The sequence below is a fragment of the Phyllostomus discolor genome, chromosome 13 (genome assembly GCF_004126475.2).
Source record: "Phyllostomus discolor isolate MPI-MPIP mPhyDis1 chromosome 13, mPhyDis1.pri.v3, whole genome shotgun sequence".
Lineage (NCBI taxonomy): Eukaryota > Metazoa > Chordata > Mammalia > Chiroptera > Phyllostomidae > Phyllostomus > Phyllostomus discolor.
In genome coordinates this window covers 12,511,800-12,535,083 of record NC_040915.2, presented here as the reverse complement: position 1 = coordinate 12,535,083, position 23,284 = coordinate 12,511,800, and the positions used below count along the sequence as shown (strand labels likewise).

The window sequence follows — 23,284 nt, the reverse complement described above, 5'->3', positions numbered from 1 at the left end:
AGAGACTCTGGCTGCAGGACCCTTCTCTATCCATTAACCCTACACCAACACTTTCTGCCCCAGGAGCCAATTCAGCCCTTCCAAGCAACTGGAAGCATTCGAGTGACTCCAAGACGGATTTCTGAGTGCCTTAGGTCCAAATGTCCAGCTGGCTAGTTGGGACGACTCTCCCACAGCCTGAGGGTGGTCCTGAAAAGAATCCCAACTGTATTGTCTTTGTGACGGTAGATAGTGGGATAGAGCCTCCTCTCCCATTGCACAGATGGGGCTGCTGAGGCCCCCAGGGGAGGGGGGAGCTGCAGGCAGCCATGAATCACAGGGGAGCTGGGAAGCCGCCCGGCCCTGCCGGCTGTCGCTGGAAGCAACAGCCTGCATTTCCTCCTCACACTGGTGCCTGGGGAAGCATGGGAAGCGTGGGCAGCGGGCGGGTGGGCACCACCAAGAGGACCCCTCCTGTGCCTGCAGGCCAGCCACATCCCCTTGCTGCCACACAACCCACTCTCCACACTGGCTAGATCTCCAAAGAGCAGTAGGCCAGTGACAGAACTGGGTTTCTGCCTCAGGTATATACTCATGTTACCTGAGGGCACCACAGGGAAGCCCCTCCCTTCATATCCTTAATGTCCCCTAGCATCAAACAATATTGAAACATGACCATTCGCGCTTCCTTCTAGCAGTAAAACCCATGGTTCTGTGATTCTAGAATCTCAACAGGATAGGAATGCTGACTGGAGAATTCCTCTGCTCCAAGCATTCTGATTCTAGACTCCTGTGACTAAAAATTCTAGGCCACCAAGATCTGACATTCAGGGGGTCCAGCTAGCCAATTTGCCATCTAGCTTTGGGGGGATCTGAGAGGCTGGGTCTCTCCTAACAGGGTCAACAGAAGTGGACGTGAGGTGGGTAGGGAGCTGTGGGCCTGCAGATATGGCTGGTCTAGTCCGGGCAGCAAGACTAGGTAGCAAGAGTGGGTAGCTAGAGGTTTGTGAGCCTGCACCCCCACCCTGCAGCTCGGAGGGAGGACGAGCGTCAGGTCAGAGTTGGTCTCCGTGCTTCTCAGGTTCCAAGCCAAGCTCCACGCTTCACCTTCCTGTCTTCACCACCCACTACTTCCTCCTCCCACCACTCCCCTCACCTCTCAGGCGCCCAGGCTAGCCCCAGCTCAGGCCAGCAGGCAGCCAGCAAAGACAAAGGCTCCCAAGCCCACTCAATAGATGGGAAAATTGAGGCCCAGGGAGATGTGATCTGCCCAAAGGGCTCAGCCCCAGTAGCCTACTGGTCTCTGTCCGCATCTCTTAGCCCAACCCCCCACCCCACTTCCCATGATTCTCTGTAGGGCCAGTGATCTCTACATATCAGTCTGATCACAAGCACACCTCCCATCCCAATGTCTGTTTCGAGCACTCATTCCCACAAGTAATCATCTGGTCATTAATTCATTCTTTCATTCACCCAACTGGTCCATCAGCCCTTGTCCCCACTACATGCCAGGATCCTTGACAGGGATGTGGGGATCTCAAGAAGGAGAGTAAAGCCTGTAGTCAGCAAGCATTTAGGGAGTCCCTGCTGTGTGCCAGGCAGTGTGGAAGGTGCAGGAAAAACCACATGCAGACCAACCCTGGCTGTCCTTATGGTGTTCACAGACAGACAAGGAAGGGCTCTACCCGGTCCTAATTCTACTTGTCAGGGGCATGTCCTGGCAAGTCACAAACTCTCCAGCCTCAGTATATGCAGATGCTAACAGCACCCAACTCAATGGGCTGCTGTGAAAATTTTAAAAAGTGAAGGCTAGAAACAGTGCCAGTTAGCCATTGCCATTACCATTGTTACAACATTATTATTATTATTATTATTATTATTATTATTATTGGACAACAGTTGATTAGAGCAGCAGCTAGAGCTCTTCAAACACTTAGCTGGTGCCAGGCACTGGGGGAGCGGGAAGGAATCACTGCCACAACCCACTGCATGGCTGGCAAGGAGCAGGCTCAAAGTCCCAGAAGCATCTGATGAATGACCGAGTCAGTGCAGGAGGCATGGCCCTGCCTCTAAGGAAGGTACGATCCAGCATGTGTCCATGCATGTTGCACATATGTGTGAACACTTAGTAGGTATGCACACGTATGTCCATGAGGAGTTCCAGCAGAGGGCAAATTATCTGGGAGTGGAGCAGCAGTACAGGGAACACAGCTGCTCACGCCAGGTCAGGGGTGACCCAAACCCCACCCCACTCCGCCCACCCCTGCCAGTGATCATGGATGTGGCAAGAACAAGGACCAGGCCCAATAGGGAAAGGCCCAAAAAGATGCTTTACATAGTTCTGGCCACCAGATTACAGGCCTGGGCTAGGCCCCTGGGTGGGGTGGGGGGCGCCGCCAGGTGTTGGCCCACATGAACTGGGCCCTAGAGCCCCCACTTTATGGCCATCCTGACACCAACAATGAGTGTTCTTGCTGGCAGGCCAGGAAAGTCCTAGGAGGTCAGCGGAGGTCACAGAGAAGGGAAGGAACAGTGGGCCCAAGGGCCATGGGGGGTCTGCTAGACTGGGGAGGGTGGGTACGAGGCTCCCCCTGGGGCCACCAGGCAGGCCTGGCTTTGCCCTGCTGGGGCCGGCAGCTGGAGGGGAGTAAATATAGCGCGGGGCGTCCCGGCCACATTCCTGGGAGGCCAGCACAGCCGGCCTGCCCGCTGCTCTAGGCAGAACGCAGCAGCCAGGGCCCAAAACTGCCACTGCCCTCTTCCCAAACAAACAGAAAAATAAATAAAACCAGCTCTCACGGCCAGCATGGCTGGGGGGAGGGGGCAGGAAGGGGTGGACCCAGGAGGGGTGAGGCAGGCAAGCGGACCAGTTGCTGAGGTTTCTGTTCTGCTGAGGAGGAGGAGGCCAACAAAAGAGGAAAATGGAGAAAATGGGCAAAGAAATGGTCCGAGATGTGAGAGAAGGGGAGAGGATGAGTGTGAGAGATGGAGGGTGTGACAAGGAGAGGTGTCAGGGAGGCAGGTCAGGAGGGACAGGGAAGGTGTCAGGGCCAGCTGGGGGAAGGCAGAGGAAGCCTCGGGTCAGTAATTCAGCAATTCAGCGGCAGGCAGACAAAGGGGGCCTGTGAGTTGGGGCAGGGGGCTGACTCCAAGGGCCATGAAATATTAAAGAGCCTAGGCCAATGAGTGACAGAGGTCATAGAAATAAGGGGACTAGTGAGCGAGATACGCCCCCCCACTGGCCCCCCCACCGCCTGTCCCTCTCCACCACCTCCAGCAGAGCCAGTCTCCCCAGCTTTCGTCCTGCTGTGGCTCCTTTCAGTCTTTCTGCCCACAGAGAGGACCGGCTGAGGGTGGGAGGAGCCATGGGGATTAGTGATGGCAGGGGACCTCGGCGGTTCCCTCTTCCCTCTAGCTGGTCTGTGCGCAGCCGGCCTTTCCAGAGCTGCCAGCCATGCTAGCAAGAAGGCCAAAAGACCTGTCAGCACAGCCGCTGCCACAGTGTCTCCTGGGGGAGGAGGGGGTAGACTTCCAGCTTCTCCTTTATGGAAAAAAAATCAACCAAGCCACCACTTTCCACAGAGACCAGCAAGGAGGAAAGGCCATGCCTCAAAGCTCTGCTTCAAGCCAGCGAGTAAACCAGCTAGTGAGCCAGCGGGTCATCCCTTAGCCCTCCCACCCCACCCAGGTCCCATTACCAGCCTCATGACCTTGGTCAGTGCCCTCGTCCCTCAGCCTGTGTCTGCACCTGCCCCACCCACCCAGGCTTGATGTGAGAGAAGGTAGAAGAAAGCAAGTAATACGTTGAAAACCTGCTGGGGCAGCTGGGGCCAAGCACCTGCATGCAGACAACCCTCCCAAACCTCTGTGAAATCAGGCCTATTATCAGTCCCATTTTAGAGTTGGGGAAGAGAAACTCAGAGAAGGCAGAGAGCGATGCGCCCAAGGTCACACACCTGATAGTTAGCAGAACGGAGACCGAAACACTAAGAGGGAGCCATGTGTCCTTTTCCTCCTTTTCACTGGGGGATAGGAAGTCCTCTTCACCATAAAAGCCAACTTTAACTGAATGCCGACTGTAAGTTAGCCACTGGTGCTGGGTACTGCATAACCGTCCTCGTGTCCATCTGAAAATGGTCTTGTGGACCGGGTACTCCTATCATCCCATTCCAGGGATATAAGGAATCTGAGGATCACAGAACACAAAAGGTCATACAGCCATCGAGACAGCGACACGATCAGGATTTGGGACTAGGTCTGACTCCAGAGCCAGGGCTCCAACACACTTGTCTGGGTGAGGTCAAGGGAGGAGGTTAGGAGGGTTCAGCAGAGGGGAGCTCAGTGGTCTCACTGGCCCCCATAATGGACACCATGAAAAGGTCGAAAACAAGGTAACAATCCCTGTGCTGGGTGCTGGCCAGCAACTGCCCTGAGAGCACCAGATGGGCAGGGCCTGCAGGGGCTGGGGGTTGAGGGCACTGCCTAGGGACCTGGCCAGAGTTATTTGCCTTGTCTGCCCAGAGCCTGTGTACCAGAAAATGAAAGTCCCCTCCCCAAACATGGGGATACTGAGGCTAGTCCAAAAAGGGCCAGCAGAGCCCTGTCCTGTTGACTGCCAAGATTCCAGCCTACACCCCAGGGTCCTTGTGCCAGGAACTAATCTCACCACCACCCCAAGAGCCCCTAGTGCTGGCGGAAGGAGGGCAGGATCCCCTCCCTCCCTTCTAGGCCCTTCAAGCCCAGAGGGAGGCCAGCATCAGAGGCAGGAAATGAAGAAGAATTTGCGATCTAATTGAGCTGGCGGGGGATTAGTCGGCAGAATGCAATTACAGGGGCTGGAGCAGGGCCAGGGGCACTGACACCCCGAGATGTGGCCTGGTCCAGGTGACACCCTACTGGGAGGGTTGGGGAAGATGGGTAGAGAACTGCAGGGTTCCAGCTCCATTTAACACCCAGAAGCAAGAAGTTTTCCTGGGAATTCTCCCCCAGGGAACAGGCAGATAGGAAACACATGCTCTCACAGTCTCTGCTCATGCATGTACATACATGTGTTCAAATTCCCAGGAAGCCCCCCATATCCATGTTCCCTTGCATGGGGACAGACTCCCAACCAGCAGACACCAAGCTCCGGCCCTTTGTTACCACTGGCTCCACCAAAGGCAGGGGGCTCAAAAACAATACACCCATGACCTTAAAATCCTTTTATTCCTGTAATCACAGGCTGCCATCAACGTGGATACGCACTGTCACCCCGGCCCCAGCCTGTCTCCCTCCACAGCTTCCAAAACTCCCAGCAGGCAGGCAGACGGAGAAGCTGCCCAGTTACTGCCAGGGAGGGCAAGGGAGGGAAAGGACAGGGTGAGAGAGGTTCGATGCTATACACAATCATACTCAGGGTCTGGACAGAGATACAGAAAGAGAAAGGAACCCAGCCACCAGCCACCAAAGACATACATAGACCAATGCCCACACAGCTCAGATATACCCAGGTTCACTCTTTCCCTATTCAGACACACCACTCTGGGAGCATCAGAGACACTCCCAGATTTACAAGCATTATACAAACATACAGATATACACAAAACACAAACATACACTCTACAAAATTCCCAGCATACATAACTCAGAATTTACATATTCCCAAATTCACAGGCACAAATGCAGGGCACACACAATTCCCAGGCCCACAGAGTTCTATGCTCAGACGCCCAGACCCCAAGACAGACACATATTCAACAGAGAGATTCACAGATATAGATGTCCTGAGTCATCGGCACGCACGGCGCCCAGATTCCCACACCCCAGGCCAACAGACTAGATCCACACAGCCTCATCTAGCAGCTCACACTGGCTTTGGCTTTAGGGGGCAGGTGGAATGGGGGCCAGTCCTTTCTCACTGTCTGCAGCCTGGGAGGTGGGCTCAGAGTTTGGGGGGAATAAAGAGGGAAGCAAGAGAAAGCAAAAAAAAAAAAAAAAAAACTTGAGTGGGATATTCTTGTTGGGCAGTAGCGCGTGAGTAACTGGGGAGGTTTTTTTGTGGTCTGGTGAGTTCCAGCTATGAGTGAGAGTTTAACTATTAATACACTTAATCAAGTCACACACACACACACACACACACACACACACACACAGCTGGGGGCTAAAATGAGACCAGGTGATGAGGATAAGAGAAGGAGAACCCAGAAAAAAAAAAAAAAGGAAAAGCTCCAATCAGGACCTCAGGAGGTGGGGAAAGAGGGTGGAGCTTCCACCCTGGGCCTGCCTCCAGAGTAAGGGCAGAGTCAGTGATTCATTTCTGCACCCCCAGAAGGGTGGGGCTGTGACACACAGTAGGTGCTCAATAAACACACATTGGGTCAATGAATAAGTGAATTATATATAAAGACCAGCAATAATAACAGTAATAAAAAGTGAACCCCACCCCATCCTTGGCCAATTAAGGCATGCTCCAGAGCACCATGCTTGGGAAGTTCTGACTTCATGATCAGGCCTCCAAACGGGGGGCTCTAGGGAAGCAGGCCTGGGTCTGGCTCATCAGTGTCCCTCCATTCTTCTACCCTACTCTGCGCTCTGGAAAGTCAGCTGACCTCAGCCCAGCCCATACTCCTCTCCCCCAAGGAGAACCCCATCTCCATTCCACCCTCCCAAAATAATAAGGTGGGTGCTAAAGAAGGTGGGATATTTAATTCCTAAAGATTTGGTTCTTTATCCAGATGCAACCCTGACCACCCCATACCCACACTCCTATGAGCCTCAGTTTCACACTTGCCAAATGGGTAGGAGGCAAGCAAAAAGTTGGGTAGAGGCACCAAGAGCTAGGGGTCACAGTGGGAGCCCAGAGAACATAGGTTTGCACTGGCCTGGGCCCTGGATGCAGAATCCTCCCCTCCCCTTCCCTTCCCCCACCCAACCCAGCCCAGCCGGGTGGACATTCCAGGCCTCACGTGATAAAGACGAGGCCGCTGGCCCACGGGTAAGTCAACAGGCTCTGTCGGGGGAGAGATAGGAGGCCCTGGCCAGGGTCACCTGCTGAGCCGAGAAAACAGCCGGGCCCAAATACACACACATAAATAAGGCGCCAACGGACAGCCAGCCAGCCAGCCAGCCAGCCAAGGGTCTGTCTTCTGCAGAAGAACCTTCGAAAAGGAGGTGGCAGGGGGAGGGAGGTGCAAGGCTGGCTAGGGGGCTTCCCTGGGAGAGCTTCAGCTTCTGCCAGAATGGGGGGTTGGGGGGGCTTCCACAAAGATCTCCAGAGACCAACCTCCCTCAGCAGTTCCCACCCCTTCCCAGAGCAAAAATCACCCCCTCTCCCTCCTCCCCAAGGAGAGAGAACAATTTCCGTTCTGGGAGGGGGGGTGACAGCTGCAGAGCGAGCCACTGCCCCCCCCCCCAGCTCTTGTTCTCATCCAGGGAAACTGCTAAATCAACACTACGCAGTAGTAGGTAACGCCGGCCTCAGTCTCTCCGCAGCGCTCTCAAAAGGGGGTTTGGAAGGTTTCGTTCGGGTCCCAGTTTCTGGGTTTCCCACGGCGGCTGAAACCTAGGGTACGGGGTCTTTCGAAAGGGGGACCAAAGCAAGCTGAGGCCAATACATCCCTAAAAACGTCTTATTTGAATGCTCTCAATTGCACGGAGGACACCCCCCTCCTCCGCGGGCCGGGGCAGCTGAGGTGGCGCCGGGCGTTCAAATAGCGCTCCAAACAAGCCCGCAGCGACCGCGCACGCAGCCCCCGCCAGGCGGCCCCAGCGGAAAACTTGAAAGGGACTCCGCCGGCCGCCCTGGGGCAGCTCGGGCGGGGGCGAGGGCTGAACCATCACACATGCCCCCCTCCCTAGCGCTTCCTGCGCCAAAGCCCGGGGTGGGGGTGGGGGTGGGGGTGGGCCGGCCACAAAACCGAACAGAACCCGCGCGGTGCAGAGAAAGACGGAGGTCAAGAGGCTGGCTCTCCGGAGTCCCCTGCAGCGCCCCCCCCCATCTGAAAACGCGACTCTCAGACCACCCAGGGTCCGGGGGCAAAGTAGGGCGCGGCTGCCAACCCTACAGACCCCCGTCACAGGACACAAGACAGAGTGGGTCTTTCCGGATGAGTGTCTACCGAACCGCCCCCCCCAAATCTGGCGGTGCCTCCTTGAAGACCATGGCACCAACCCAACTCCGCGCACCCCTTCCGATTCCTGAGAGGAAAAACCAAAATGCAATCTTGCTCTCTCACTGGGCGCTTCACCTCTTCTGACAGGTCCCGGAGGCGACCCCCCATTTAAAAGCTGGGGTCACTCACTTGCTGTCGATCCTACAAATAAACAAAGCCAGGCGCACCCCGCGCTCCCCGCCGGAAAGCAGCTCATTCCGGGAGAGGACAACTTCCCCCAGCAAGAAAATTAACACATTCTTCCCGCGGCGGTTCAGCCCCTCGCTCTAGGGAACACAAGGGGAGGGGGCTCCGGGGCCGAACTTCACGGGTAAATGTGGGGCCAGAAACGCGAGGAGGGTGCTTGGGACACCGGCCTCCCAGAGCTCCGCAGCGAGAGGAGCACCCCCATTCTCCCTCCCTGGCTTTGCGAGCTGCTTGGCCACGCGGGGCTCAGGAGACAGCCTGCAAGACCCCCCTAGGCTGAAGAGGGAGGGAAGGAGAGGCCGCGGGGCGCGGCGGCGGTGGGGGGGGGGGCGTGATACTTTGACGGAAAAAAAGGTCAAACTTGATCAGCCCGCCAGGCACCCTGCAGGCAATCGGGGAGAGGAGCCGGAGGGGAAAATGTGGCCGCCGCCCGCTCCAAGTGGAGGGGTCGACTCAGCCACGCGTGGTCCAGGGCACTCTGAGCAGTTACCGTCGCCCTCAAAACACAGGGCTGCGAGTGGGGTCTGATGGGGGGAGTGCGCGCGGGGGATCTCCAATCAGCCGCCCCCGCAGGCGGAGCGCCTGCTCCACCCGGCGAGGTGGGGACCTGGGCTCCCGCCACCCCAACGCCCTCCAGCTCGAGTATTTAGGGAGAGGACAGTACCCCGCAGGGAGAGCCCCAGCCCCAATCCACGACGCCCAACCCGCAGTCCCCGACCCTAAAACCTCTCTTTTTGTCTGAACTCAGTGATCTGCGACCGCGCCGACTGCGGCTTGGGGAGGCTTGGGTACAGCGGCGGCCACCAAACGATCACAGGCGCTAGGGCTCTCAGCCTCCCGGCCTCCGGGATTCAGGCTGCGGGCGTCCCCCGCCCCTCCCAAACGCGGACCCTTCCTTCCCTGTCCCTGGCTCTCCGCACCTGAACTTCGGGGGAGCCCGCGCCGCCAAACTTTCCGCCGACTTGCAGCGAACTCCGGCCCCGGCCGCGCACCGGGCCCCGGGGGAGGAGAGGGAGGTAGGCGGGGAAGGGGAGGGGGCCGGCCTCCGGGGGGGTCGGGGGAGGGCCGTGGCCCGACACCTACCGGCTCTCTGAGTCGTCCAAGCCGCCACCGCCGCCGCCGCGAGGACGAGGGGGAGGGGCGGGGCGGGGAGCTGCGCTCCGCTCTAGGCACCGCCGCCGCTCTGCGCTCCGCTCCAGCTCCGCCGACCGCCGAGCCCGGGTCCCGAGCCGGAGTCAAGCTGCCTTGGCTGGCCCGAGGCGGGGAGGGGGGGGGAGCCTGCAGCACCTGCCCCTCCTCCCCCTCCCCGCGGCCCAAATTAAAAAACAACAAAAAGCAACTAATCACCCCAGAGCGGAGCGCTGCGCGGCGCGACGGGCGGAGGGCGCAGGGTGAGGCGCCCGGACTCAGCAGGCGGCGCGCATGGCTGGGCGCGGGCTGGGCAGGGCTGGGACGCGGGGCCCGGCTTCGGGGGGCAAGGTTCGGCCGCTCTTCTCGCTAAGCTCGGGCGCCTGCTCTCGCTGCCGCCGCCGCCTCTGCTGCCGCCAGTGCCGCCGCCGCCTCTACATCCCCGCTCAGGCTCCGCCGCCTCAGCCGCCGCCGCCGCCGCCGCGCGCCCGCCCGGGCAGAAGCTCAGAACGCTGCCCGGGGGCTGCCAGCAAAACCCGGACCGGACTCGCCGCTCCCTCCTCACCCCCCCCCCGCCCCCGCCCCGCTCGGCTTCCCTCCCTCCTCCCTCCGCCTTCCTCCCAGCGCAGCTCTGGCCACTTTGACGCCGCAGGCTCTGAGGCCGGAGCCGCAGCCACTGCGCCTGGAGCTCCCCACGCTCTGACGACGTCGACCCAGGCTCAGAGCCCCGGCGCGTCCCGTCTTCATCTCTTTTTCCACAACTTTACAAAAAATAAAAGGACCTCCCCCGTTTTGTGAGGGGTGAATACGCTTGGACACCCACCGTACGTTGAAATCTGCCGTCCCTCTGCCCCCTCTCTCCCGCCGGCCGCGGAGCTGCCAGGACCAATAGGGAGGGTTCGCCTGCGCCCCGCAGCTCAGGTGTTTGTAGGTCCCGAACCTCCTCGCGGAGGGCTCTTGGAGCTGGACACGGCTCAAACAGCGCGCCACCCAGAGAGCTTTCCCGGACTGGGTGGGCTCTGGTTCTCCCGGAGAAAGGGGGCGGAGATTCCTGTCCCCATTTCACAGATGAAGAGACTGATCCAAGAAAGGACATTTTGCGTCCTACACCGGCGCCAGCCCAAGCTCTGAGTCCTGGGGCTCTGGCACTCAATTGTGGTGCTCTGGGACCAAGGCCCACGAACTCCCACGAACTCCCAGCCTGAAATGGTGCCTGACTTAAAGCAGCACTCAGCAGACACTGGTTCAAAGAGATAACAAAAGCCCAGTGGGTACAGATTTTAGGCCGACCATCATATTCTTGTTCTCGGTGCCCCCTCCATCTGCCCAGCCTGGGCTAATGATATGGCAGAAGTACTTTTCTGCCATCTCAGGGACCCACAGAGTAAGCCCCAGGCTCCTATAATCCCAAAACTGCAGATAATCCCAAAGTGGAAAGCTTCTGCAATTCTGTGGAATTCGTGGGGGTGGGTTAGGGTTCCTTCTGCCAGGTGAAGAAACCACAGGCCCCAGACCCTGGCTGGGGGAGGGGGAGGACAGCAGTTGGGGAAGCCTGCCTAGAGTTAAACAGTTGCAGCCCTAGATCAATTGGGGCCCAGATAACAGGGAGTTAACTGTGGCCACTGGGCTGCCTCCAGCCACAGGCCGGCCTGGCCTCCATGGGAGAAGCGAAACCAGCTCCCACCTCCTTGCTTCCTCTCCTCTGTGCAGTCTGCCTATCTCTGAGAAGGAGACAGCGGAGGGCCTTGACATGCGGGTTTCTGGGGGAGCAGACGCCTGTCCACCCGGCAAGTCTTCTAAATTTGGCTGTGGGACTGTGACCTAGCCAGGGGGTAGGGGAGTGAAGGAAGTGTAAAGGGCAGAGCTCACCTAGAATGTTTGTTGCCTCTCTACCCGCTCCAGACCCAGGCGATAGGGATTGGCCCCTCCCCAGACATCGTGGACACCTCCTCCCTTCTTTCCACAAATTTGGAGAAGTGTCCTCCCTTAACCATTTTCAAGGAATGACTCCCGAGGGGAGGTGTTTAGCCTTTCCTCTCCTCTCCAGTACCCTTCCTCAAAGTCAACCTAAGCAAACATACCATGTGAATGAAAGCAAGCTACGTGCCCTGGGAACCGTTTTCACCCTGAACTGCTTAAAGACAGGCATTCTACGCTCCACACTAAGTGCCAGGTACCCTGTTGGCACTGACTGTATAAAGAAAAAGGAGGGAAGGTCCCAGTTCTAGATACTCCAGGATCTCCAAACACTTAACCCACCTCCATCTACCTTTTCTGGGAAGTCTGAAGCACAGACTGTGAGGAGGCACCTGTTCCCCAAGAGTTAGCAGCGAGGCCTCAGAGGGCTAGGACCCAAGAAATGAAGCTCAGTCCTGCAGAGCTCTTGAAGCTGAGGGTCAGTGCAGAATCAGGCCTGCACACCTGAAAGAAGCTCACATGCTGGTATTCCAGGGGGAGGGTGAACAGTAGCTTCCACCTTACGGAATCACTATTAATTATCTACTTTTGTGGGGGAAGACTTCTGCCCCCAACAGAGAAGAGCAAAGCCAAGGGGCTGCAGGCTGTACTAGAGATGAGTCAGGATCCCAGTGGTGACTTTCCTAGAGAAGGGGTTTTGGTGTACGCCTGGCCCAGTTCAGAGGATGGATCTAGGAGTCTGCCCCTTCTCCTGGAAATTAAGAACTGGACCCTCCCCTATCCAACCCAGGTAGGAACTAGCAGGGGAAGGGGCAGAATTATCCACATGGAAAATGCAACATGAACAGTAAATGTCACGAGCAAACCATCCACACAAGACTCTCTACCATAATAAATGAGATGAGTGGGTATGAGGTCTGGCCTTGGGGGAGACCATCCCCAGCCTAGTCCCCTTCCATAAGTGTAGCCACCCTGGTTCACTATTTTCCTCCTTTCTCCCTGCCTCCAAAGACGAATAAGTCTTCATATTGTTATTCAGTCAATCAGTTTAGATTCAGGAAGCAAGTTCCTTTAAGTGTCCAGGATCTTTGAGGGAAAGAAGGGCCTGTTTTCTAGGTAGGAGTATGTCATTCCAGCCCGCTGCATCCAGCTCTCCTGTACCCCGGTGACAATGTCCATGGCTGGCATTTATTAAGCCAATACCCTGGACAGAGCATTGTGCTAAACAGCTAAGGTGTATCATCTCATTTAATCCTTACATCAGCCCCAACAGTAGCATCATCCCCATTTTTCAGATGAGCAAACTGAAGTGAGACCAGCACCAAAATTGTTCTCTTCACCCCTGAGATTTGCTGTCCTAGTGAGGCTTCTCACGTACAGATCTGCCCTGGGGCCCACCTGTTGTGCATCCTGTAGTGATTCCTAAGGGCCCAGAGGGCTCAGCCCAGCACCCCCACCCCCCGCCTGGCTTCCCTAACAACCCTATACCTCCCTGCAATCCATGGGCACGGTTGACCAACACCACTAACACTAGTGGATCCCTCAGACACTCCCAAACTCCCCCCCTTCCAGTTTCCATGGCTCCACATGTTCCCTTTGCCTAGAAGGGCCTTCATCAAGCTCACCTCATGCACTCCTCACCGAAGACTGACAACACGCCACCTCCACTGGGAATGGCTGGCTCCCAGCCTCAGTTTGGCCCATGTCTCCAGAACCACCATTAGCATTTGTGCAAATTACAATAAATTACCCCTTTGGGCAGATACAGGTACCCCTTTTGGCTGCAGGTCATGAACTGTCTTTCAGTCTCCCTAGCTTCCTTTGCCAGGGGGCCTTTTTGCAGTGCATGCACCAAATAACTGTACTCTGTGGCCAGGCTTCGAGGCCCCTCATCTGTTCCCTCCTATGGCCACAGTGACCACACTGCACAAAAATAGCTTTTATTTGTTCTTTTGTCTCCCCGTCCCCTCACTACCACCACCCATGAAAATTCTTTGAGGGTAAGGGAAAATCTATCTGCTCTCTGGGCCTGAAGCCTGGCGCTAAGTGGGTACCAGTGATATCAACGCTGGCCAACATCTTCCTGAGCACTTACTATATGTCAGGCACCACATTAATTGCTCTGTGTGCCTATTCTTATTTAAGCATCAGGCTCAGACACCTGCTCATGGTTACAAATAGCAAAACCAGGATTTTTAAATCCATGTCTTGTCTGAGGGATCTGCCTTTTCCACGACTGCCATTTATCAGCTAATGTCGGTCATTGATTAAACATCCAATGACTGGGAAATAGCTGCATGGAGAGAGTTAGGAGTGTAGGAGTTATGGTCTTCAGTAAAGATGGCCAACCCAGAACCTGGCCCAAAGTCTACCCCTGTTGGGCCATGATCCCCCCACCCCTCCCACTGTATCACAGAGGATGGGAGCAGGGTCATTTGGAGCCTTGACTCGGGTCAGTTTTCAGTGGGGTCACACTTGACTGTGTGACCTCAACCAAAATCCCGGGGCAGGCCTGGGGTGCAAACATGGGCAGGGGAAGAGACACAGGCCCAGGCCTTTGAGGTCTCAGTCTTCACACACAGGCCATTGGTCTTTAGATCTCCCCACCCCTGCCCCCATGACCTTTGAAGGGACAAGAGAGCTGTGAAACTAGAAGGGAAAATCAGAAAAGCCAGGCCTGTCTCTTAGGAGAGCAAGGCTTGTCCATCTATGACAAGTTGGTTTGGTGGCCCAAGCCTGGCCCTGAGCTGTGTAAACGAGGGAAGTGGGGAGGGCTGAGGGGGACTCCAGTTCTAGAACCAAGTGAGTGAGTGAGGCTGGGAGGGAACCTAGACCAGGCCAACACACACACTCACACTCCCTAGTTCCCCTCGCCCAGGCACAGTTACACACAGACCACAGACATCCAGACACGGCACCATTCTCTGCCAGGCACAGGGAACTCCGCCTGTATGCGGAGTGAGGACAGTTTGGCGGGGGTGCGTTTCGCCCCTGACAGTAACCCTTAACTGTTCTAGACAGTCCTGGTTCAGGGGCCTCTCCTGTGGCAGTGGGAGTGCGCTGTTCCAGAGGCCAAAGCTGTAGCTCCAGGGCCCTGCCCCTCCCTGTCAGGAAGAGGGAGGGGCCTGGGAGTAAAAGAATGGGGTCTGGGAGAGGGGGAGGACACCCTGTCCCCAACCTGGAGGCCCCAGACCAGGCCCACAGGGAGGGGTGCCTTGGGCGTCCAGAAGCCAGCCTGGCCTGAAAGTGCCCTGCCCTAGACCTGCAGGCTAAGGTGGGGTGGTACGGGGGAAGGCTTGCTGAAGTTGGAAGGGTGGGGTGACTCAGCCTCCCCTCACAGACTGGGCCAGATAAGGCAGGGGAGGGTGTTAAATGCCCCTCACACTGGAACTTTTGAAAACAGGACGCAGCTTCTCTCCTCAGACCAGAGGACCCCACCCACCAGCCCCTACTTTGCCTTCCCCTTCAGATTCCTGAGAAAGGGGTGTTCAGACAGTGCCTGGGGGTGGGCCGGGAAGAACTGCTCTTTGAACTGGCGGGACTGGTTCTGTGTCTAGCCGCCTGGGAAGTCACGGGTTGCCTGCCAGGCCTGGGAGGAGGGAGGCCTCAGGAAGGGGCCCCTCGTAAATCGTTAACTCCCACAGCTGCCACCTCCACCGCCACCACTGCCGGTCCCCAAGGGCCCCACCCCCCCAGTCATGACTCTGGCCCTCACAGAGCCCACCCCCAGGCCAGAAGTCAGAGGTTAGAGGTCAGAGCCAGAGGTCCCAGCACCTGGGCAAGTCTCTCCCCTAACGATGAGGAAGGAGGTGTGTGTGTAAGGGGCAGTTCCAGGGAGGGTATCTATGGGGAAGGCACTTCTGAGTTCAGGTTTCTCACCCTAATTGCCCTCCAGCCTTCCTGCTGCAGCCCTAACCTTTGCTTCTTTGGGGAGAGGGTCTGCAGGTCTGGGGTGGGGGGTGCTTGTGGGGCAGCCCCTAGGCAAGTCCCAACCACGACGGACCTCTCCGCTCCTCAGGGAAATAATTATGCCAGTCCCACCCACTCTGCCTCAGGGAGTATCACCAGGACTAGATAATGAATGGGTTAAGAACTAGATACTGGTCAGAACTGGGATAGGACCATCAGCACTGCTCCAGTCCCGCTTCCTGGTGGAGGGGCCTCCTAGGGAAATAATAAAGGCTGCCTTTCTGGAGGTATCGTACTAGCTAAGTGAACCTTTTACCTGCTTGGTAATCTGTTTAGCAATCACATTCACATTTTGCAAATCAGGTAACTGAGGCTCTGAGAGATGACTTACTCAGGCCCAGGCTGTGGCAGCCGTACAGGGACACGGCCAGGATCTGAACCAGCTTTGTGCTCTCAAGGAGAATCCTTGAAGGGTTCTCTCTCCTCCAATTCCTAAGCTACTGGTGAACAGACACCTTAAAGGCAAAATGGGCTGTATAATCCCCCCAGTAGGATATGTGTGTGGGGGGGGCGGGGGCTGATATGGGGCAGATAGGGGAGTGGATGTGGGCAGGAGACTGGCAATGTCCCCCATTACCTCTGTGAGCCCCTCCTCTAGGCCATCTCCCACTCAGGTCACATACCCCCAGGGGCTACCATGGGGAAGGCTTGGCGGCTGCTTCCCAGACCCCAGGAAGAATTTTCCTGTCCCAGACAAGCTAATGAGGGAGGATTGATGGTGGTACTACCACCCTTTTCACTAGGGAGGCATCTCAGAAGGGAGGAGACAGAGACAAAAAAAATCAACTTTTAATCAAGATTGCAGATTCAGAAAGATTCATAAGTGAAATGATTCCCTGAGGAAATATAAAAAGTTACTTACGGCACGGCTAAATTGGGCATGCTTCAATCAGGGGCCGTTGAAAAATCATTAAGATATACAAGACGCTTTTTAAGATATATGTGAGCTCTGTCAGGAGGGCTGGCCACTGTTCCAGTTAGAGATCGGGACCCTGAGCTGGCCCAGCCTCCAGTGTCACCTCTTCCCATGTAGATCCACGGCTGGGGAAGGAAAGTGGGGAGGAACCCTGCCTGCCAGGCCCCAGGGGCCACTGCCCAGAGTTGCCACTGCCTCCAAGGGCCCAGAGACTCTCCAGCATGGGAGAGTGGGATAGAAGGTTTAGGTAGAACTTTTTTTAAAAATAAAGGTATCTTCTTCTTTTTTAAAGATTTTATTTACTTTTAGAGAGGGAAGGTAGGGAGATAGATAGATAGATAGATAGATAGATAGATAAACATCAATGTGCATTTGCTGGGGGTCATGGCCTGCAACCCAGGCATGTACCATGTACCCTGACTGGGAATCGAACCTGCGACACTTTGGTTTGAAGCCTGCCCTCAATCCACTGAGCTACGCCAGCCAGGGCTAGGCAGAACTTTTTAGTGTGGCTCGTTCCCCTTTCCAACAGCGTAATGGGGCAGCACAGGGCAAGAACTACATACTTCCCCTGAAAAACTAAAGAGGGGACCCCTTTTCATTTCCCATGACTCCTTTCCCTAATCCTTGGGTCACCCTGAAGAAGTGGGCACCCTACTTGGACCCAGAAGGACCAGAATGCCCTTTCAAATTTGTGTCTGAGGGCTTTGCCTTGGGGATGGGGGCAGGTCCCTTTCCTGTTTGGTCCCTTTCTCCAAGAACACTTAGGGGAGTGAACCACCCCTGGGGGTTGGGGGGGCCTGTTTTCCAGGATGATCACTAGCTCTTCAGAGAATATTCTCCCCTCTTCATTTCTCTGGTGTCAGGCATATTGTCCAAGGTCTAACCTTCCTAGCCTGTAGCTGGAGGGATTGTTCTGCTCCTTGTCTTCCCCATGCCTAGGGCTTTCAGGGTGAGGCTAGGGTATCAGTGAAACATGGAGGGCTCTGCTGAATGATCACTCTCTGATTCTGTGCAGCCCTGGGACCAGAACTCCTGGGACAAGGTTAGGCCTGGTACCCAATTGGTATTTTTTTTTTAAGATTTTATTTACTTATTTTTAGAGAGAGGGGAAGGGAGGGAGAAAGAGAGGGAGAGAAACATCAATGTGTGGTTGCCTCTCACGTGCCCCCTACTGGGGACCTGGCCTGCAACCCAGGCATGTACCCTAGACTGGGAATCGAACCCACAACCCTTTGGTTTGCAGGCCCGCACTCAGTCCACTGAGCTACACCAGCCAGGGCCCAGCTGGTGTTAAATAAATGTTTACTAAAGAACAGGGAGGGAATCAGGAGCAGTAGGCAATGTGTCCCATGGGAGTGGGTCTAAAGAGGGGAGACAGGCCAGAGCCTGGTGAGTGGACTGTAGTGGCAGTGCCCAGACCCTTTTCTTAGGCCAATCGGCTTAGATAGCCCCCTCCTCCATCAAATCGTCAACGAAGGCAAGAAACTCGAGCCGGATGGTGGCAGCCACGCTGCCTTGTGGGTGACCCGAACCCGATCCTGGCCAGGCCAAGGTGCTCTTTTAAACCCCAGCCCCAAGCTGCCACCTCAGCCAACCTGGCCTATCTCTGGTTACAAAGTCGCTGCACACCTCCCGCACACTTCCTCCTCCCCACCAGGGACCCCCCAGGCTGGTGCTGGGTTCAATGTGTTTTGGGGCAACCCTGCTCTCTGTAGGCCTTAGTCTATCATCTGGTACCAATGGCCCTCTCTCCTCCCTCAGCCTCACCTTTAGGCACTCATCCCTCTCCCCATAGTGGGACCCACTGACCTGTATTCTGATTGAACCTCCCCCGTGGATGAAGGTTCTCCTCCCCCAGAATAAGGGTTCACCCTGCCCACAGAACCTGAAATGTTGGACCCTGACTCTTCGGGGGCCAGAGCATGCAGGCCAAGGTAGGGTGGATGTTATACGAGGGATGGAAGCAGGTTATACATAAGCAGGACTTCCCAGCAGTGAGACTGAACACGAGAAAACTTTCTCTCACCTCAGCGTCTTGCCTGCCTGCCTGGCCTGCTAGGGCAGGGAGAAGATGACTCCAGAGGGAGTCTGGCTCAAGGGCTTGTGGGATGGGGGACTCGGGCACCATTTAGCCAGCCCACAGTGCCTTTCTCCCTCCCCTTCTTGGAGGGGACAGCTTGGCACTCAGGTAGCCCAGCTGTCAGCTGGCTGAGCCTGCTGGACTTGTGTCCACAATCCTTCTTCTACTTTGGGCAGTAGCCCCCACTGGCTCTGCGGCCTGCCAGCCCTACCCCCAGCCCAACAGCAGCACAGAGGGGGGCAGCAGACATTGCCAGGGCACCAGGGGAAGTGAGGAGGCTGATCATCCATGCTGGTTCCCCCCACCCCAAGCTGGCTGGACAGAAGGCCGTCCAGGCAGCCTGAGTACCCCCCACGGCCACACCAGCTCCCTCACCCCCATGCTGTGTAGTCCAGCAGCGAGCTGTTGGCACCAAGCCTGGCGCAGCTGAGCAGTGATACCAAGACTCCTGCCATCACAAGCAAGCAGGGTTCCCTCCAACCTGGCAGTTGGGGCCATGGGGGCTGAGGGGAAAGGGCGCCTCCCATCCTCCTGGGCCTGAGATAGCTGGGGACAGGGCTGTTGTGAAGACTTCTTGGCGTTCCCTGGCTGCCCCTCCAACCCAGGGGGTTGGTCCTCAAGTAAGACCAATGGTTTCCAACTATGGCTGATTTTGCCTCCTAGGGGACATTGGGCCATGTCTGGAGACATTTCTGGTTGCCACAACTGTTGCTACTAGCATCTAATGGGTAGAGACCAAGGATGCTGCTAAACATTCTACAATGCACAGGACAAAGAATTAAATAACCCCAAATGTCAATAGTGCTGAGGTTGAAAAACCTTGGGAATAACTTCCCTGACTAATCTGAGTAGGAGGCAGGAGGTATTCTACACACATACACAAGGGCCAAGGCTCATCATTTCTCACCCCCACAGGCAGAGAGGGTCCTTTTACCACTCTGGCTTCAAAGGCCCCTTGTGGCCTGAGGAATGAGGTATGCAGCCTGCCTGCTTACCTACCTACCCACCAGCCTCTGAGCTTGTTAGAAAAAGTGTGCCCACGATGCAGGGGTTGGGGGTGGGTAGGAGGCAAGAGCTGTCAAAACACTTCACCTGCCATGGAGGGGGACTCAGGCATATCCCACCTACCAGGCAAGCTCTACAGAGCACTCTTCCCAAGAGGGTTCTGCCCTAGGGGCTGCCCTGCCCCTCCAGATCGATTCCCAGAGGGCTGTCCCAGCCTGTGGCTGATTGGAAGTTCTGGCCTCCTCCTCCTCATTTCCCCACCACCTCCCATTTCTATTTAGGAGGCAGCCATGGTGGCTCGGCTCCTGTCTCTGGTTTCCTAGGGAGCTCTGCTGAAGCAGCCCAGCCTCCGTGGGTCCATCTGTCAGGGAGGCTGTTCCGCCCCATCGATTGCTATTCCCAGGGGGCTGTGCTGCTTGAGGGACCCAATGTGTTGGCCAGATAGGAGGGAACCACACCGATAAGAGGGAGTGGGGGCAGCTTGGCAACAGGCAGAGCTGAGGGGGACTGACACTTCAATGAGAAGGAACAAAGCTAGACAGGCATGAGAAATGCAGAGGGCCAGCAGCAGCAAGGCAGGAGGCTGGCTGGAATGACCCCTGAACCAGCTGGTACCCTGGGACCCAGTTTTACCGAACTCCCACCTGCAAAAACAACAGCAATAATAGCTGGCATTTACTGAGCAGGAACAGACTGCCCAGCACAGGATTGGGGGCTTTGCACACCTCTTTCATTTGAGGTGACCACCCATCCAAAGCAGGTGCTATTATTTTCCTGATTGGGGAGAAAGAAGCCCAGAGAGGTTGCAACACTTGCCAGCAACCACACAGAGGAGCTGGAGCTAGACTTGGAGGCAGGTCAGCCTGGCCCATGGCTGTGCCCCAGCCCCAGACAGCCAGCCAGGCCTAGGGGGAGGAGGTGTTGTCTACCCAGGCAAGAGGCCCTGCCCACCCTCCTCATGGAGCCACCTCCTCCCCTGGGCACTGTGACATCTGCCCTGCTTCCCGGCACCAGACAGCTGCCCAGAGCCACGTCAGCACTTCCACTGGGGAGCCTGGAAACTGACTCTGGCCCCTGGGCAATGGGGGACCAGGCGGGGCTACCAGTCTCCGACTGGGTGGCTCTAAAATAAGAGAGGGTGACCCACTCAGCAGAGCAGGCAAAGGATCTTATGACCTTGGGCCATACCTCTCTGAGCCTCAGTTTCTTCTGCTTGCCTGTGCGTGAGTAGGTGGTTGGTAGCTGCAGCTTTGGGAAGGGGTTTAAAAGAGGATACAGTAGCATCCTGGGTAGAGAACAAACATTCCCACGCAGCCAGGGTGGTGGGATGAACTGGTTGAGTAATAGTGTGACCAACTGTATGGTTGTGTGGGACTACCCTGGGCAGCCTGTGGCCCTGCACTGTCCACTGGGGCCAGGTGGTCATGGGCGGGGCTGCTCAAGGGGGTGAGGGGGAGGGTGAGGAAGTGTCTGTACTACCCAGGCCCGCACATTGCAGGCTGAGGCCAGAGATAACCCGGCCTCCTGGAAAATCATTAGCATCTGTTTGGGACGCAACAAAGTTGATGGCCCAGCACCTCCCCTTCCACCCCTCCTGTTCCTAGGGCTCCCAGGACCCAGCTCAAACTGGTGTGGTGACAACATACACCCACCTGGAGAAGGAGGGGCCTGAGTGCCCGGCAGCTGTAGGAGTTGGGGGTGGGGGGGCGTCATGGCATGGTGTTGGTGCTCCAGTCCATGCCCCGGCTGATCCAGGCCGGCTCTTGGCGGTGCCCGCGCTGGCAGCAGCCCAGGGAGTGTGTGGAAATGACACCGCCAGGGCGGCAGAGATCCCCCCTCCTGACATTGGCTGGAAAGTGGAGCAGCTCGTCAGGGACAATCAATGGCGATCGATTGCTGCACGGCTCAGGCGGATGGTGCGGGGGAGGGGAGGCGGGGGCTGAGGTCAAACAACACACAGACCCGCAAAGGGGAACAGCAGCAAGAGGGGTCACATGGACACACAATCTCTACAGGGAAACACTACTGTGGGCCACCACCACCACAAAGGAAGCACACTCACCATACGTTACACCACACCACAACAGTGGGACACACAGTGGGATCAAACAAATGGTTCACATGGATACATTTCATAGGGTCACATACACACAATCATACAGTTGGTCACACCATCACACAGCCAGTAAATTTCACTAAAACAGGGCCTCATACCACAACAGATGACCCTACGCTAGACACCCGTATCACCAGGACACAAAATGAATCAATCATACATTCCACTAGCTGGTCTCACCCACACAACAGTAGGGAGGTATATACTATGGCTGCACAAGAAAGTCACACAACAAAGCAAAAAAGTCACACAGACAAATTATACATCACCACCACCATCTCAAAGAACTTTGTCAAATGGATATTAAACTGTGCAGGAACACAATTGTGCCCCATATAGGCAACACAATGAGATCAAGAGCCCAAGTATACAAAAGACACACATTCAAGTTGTACCCCAGCAACTAAAACATAGATGCAGCTGACACATCCCCCGACATGAATATAATGTTGCACAATAAACACTGGGGCACAGGCGAACCCGCATTAACTCACAGAGCCAGGTAGCCAGTGAGTGCTCAAAACAGAGGGTCTTGGGATTATTAATGGTTATATATATTAGTAAGTCATATCAACATGACTATCATTATTTATATCATAATAATCATTATACCACTACAAACACTTTGGAAACACAAGTGTCACGAACACAACTCACACTGCCATTACAAACACTTTGGAAACACAAGTGTCACGAACACAACTCACACTGCCGCACTCACCCACATAGTGGCCACGCACTATCACTTCCCCTAGTCAACAGCCATAACGGCCACATACACGCTCTTGAGACTCTGGTGGGGAAACCACCCCCCCTAATCTCTCACCAGGTGCATAGCCACTGCCCCTATTTCCTGACACTCTCGAAAAGTTGTAGAACACAAAGCACCTTCCACCCAACAGTGATCCAGTCACACAGGGTCCCAGAGCCTCCCACGTAAACTCCTTCAGGACCATCCCTCCTCAGTCCCTCTCTATTCCACTATTTCCCCATAATAAACTGAGGCATCAGTTCTAAAGCCTACGCCCTCCCTTGCTCAAATCCAAAGCAGAAAACAGGACTAGCTCCTGATCTCAGCCATTGCCTCATACCCCATTCCCAGAGGTGTGTGTGCAAGGGTGCAGGGCCAGATTGTCATTCCTTCAACACACCCTACAGGCCACTCCTGTGGTTCCCATGAAGGGCCAGCTGGGCTGTAGCCCTTTCTTCCTCCAGTGAAGGCCTGGGTCCTCTCAGGGGTTTCCAGGAATCCCTTGCAGCCAGGGAGCTCCCCCTGAAGGTTTCACCTGGGAAGACTTCCAACATTCCCTAGTTTTGCCAGGTTGTGTGACCTTGGCTAATTCCCAAACTCTGCTCCCGGGTCCCAAATCCTGCCTGCTGATCCAAGACTCCAACACCCCACCACCATGCACACATGCGCATACACAGAGGCACTCTTCAGAAGTGGAGGACCACTAGGTGGCCTGTGGCCTATGACGTGAGAAGCAAGGATCCTGGGCTGTGGGCAATGCTACAAATCACTCGTGGCTCATCCCTTACCTTCATCCTTCATGTAGACCTGGGAAACAAATGGGGGGCGTCTTGCCTCCCTTCACATTATCCCCCAAGAGTGGCCCACAGCTGAAGGCCACTCTTCCTACCACCAGCTCCAGGCTTTTATTTACCAGACAGGGTACCTGGACTCCCCTTTTGCCCCCCTCCTCAAGAAGCAGAAGGACAGATGGGCCCTGGGCAAGGACACACAGGCTGGCTAGGCATATCCATCCAAATGCCTACCCATTCCGTCTGTGGATACACTTACAAGCCTTGCCAAGTAGTTCCCAAAGGGGCCTGGA

General features: G+C 56.0%; 1 protein-coding gene across 5 annotated transcripts in view; it reads right to left on the bottom strand.

The window, feature by feature from the left end:
* CXXC5 (CXXC finger protein 5) overlaps nucleotides 1-9,924 on the bottom strand; it is a 33,260-nt gene extending 23,336 nt beyond the window's left edge. For 2 of the 5 annotated variants that reach the window (XM_036014469.1, XM_028529074.2), the window contains exon 1: nucleotides 9,399-9,924. The gene's annotated coding sequence lies outside the window, so the exon portion shown is untranslated. Of the gene's footprint in view, nucleotides 1-3,935; nucleotides 4,166-9,235; nucleotides 9,333-9,398 lie in introns of those variants that run through there. The other 3 variants (XM_036014471.1, XM_028529078.2, XM_036014470.1) reach the window with 3 other exon arrangements.
* Nucleotides 9,925-23,284: the final 13,360 nt, after the last annotated feature.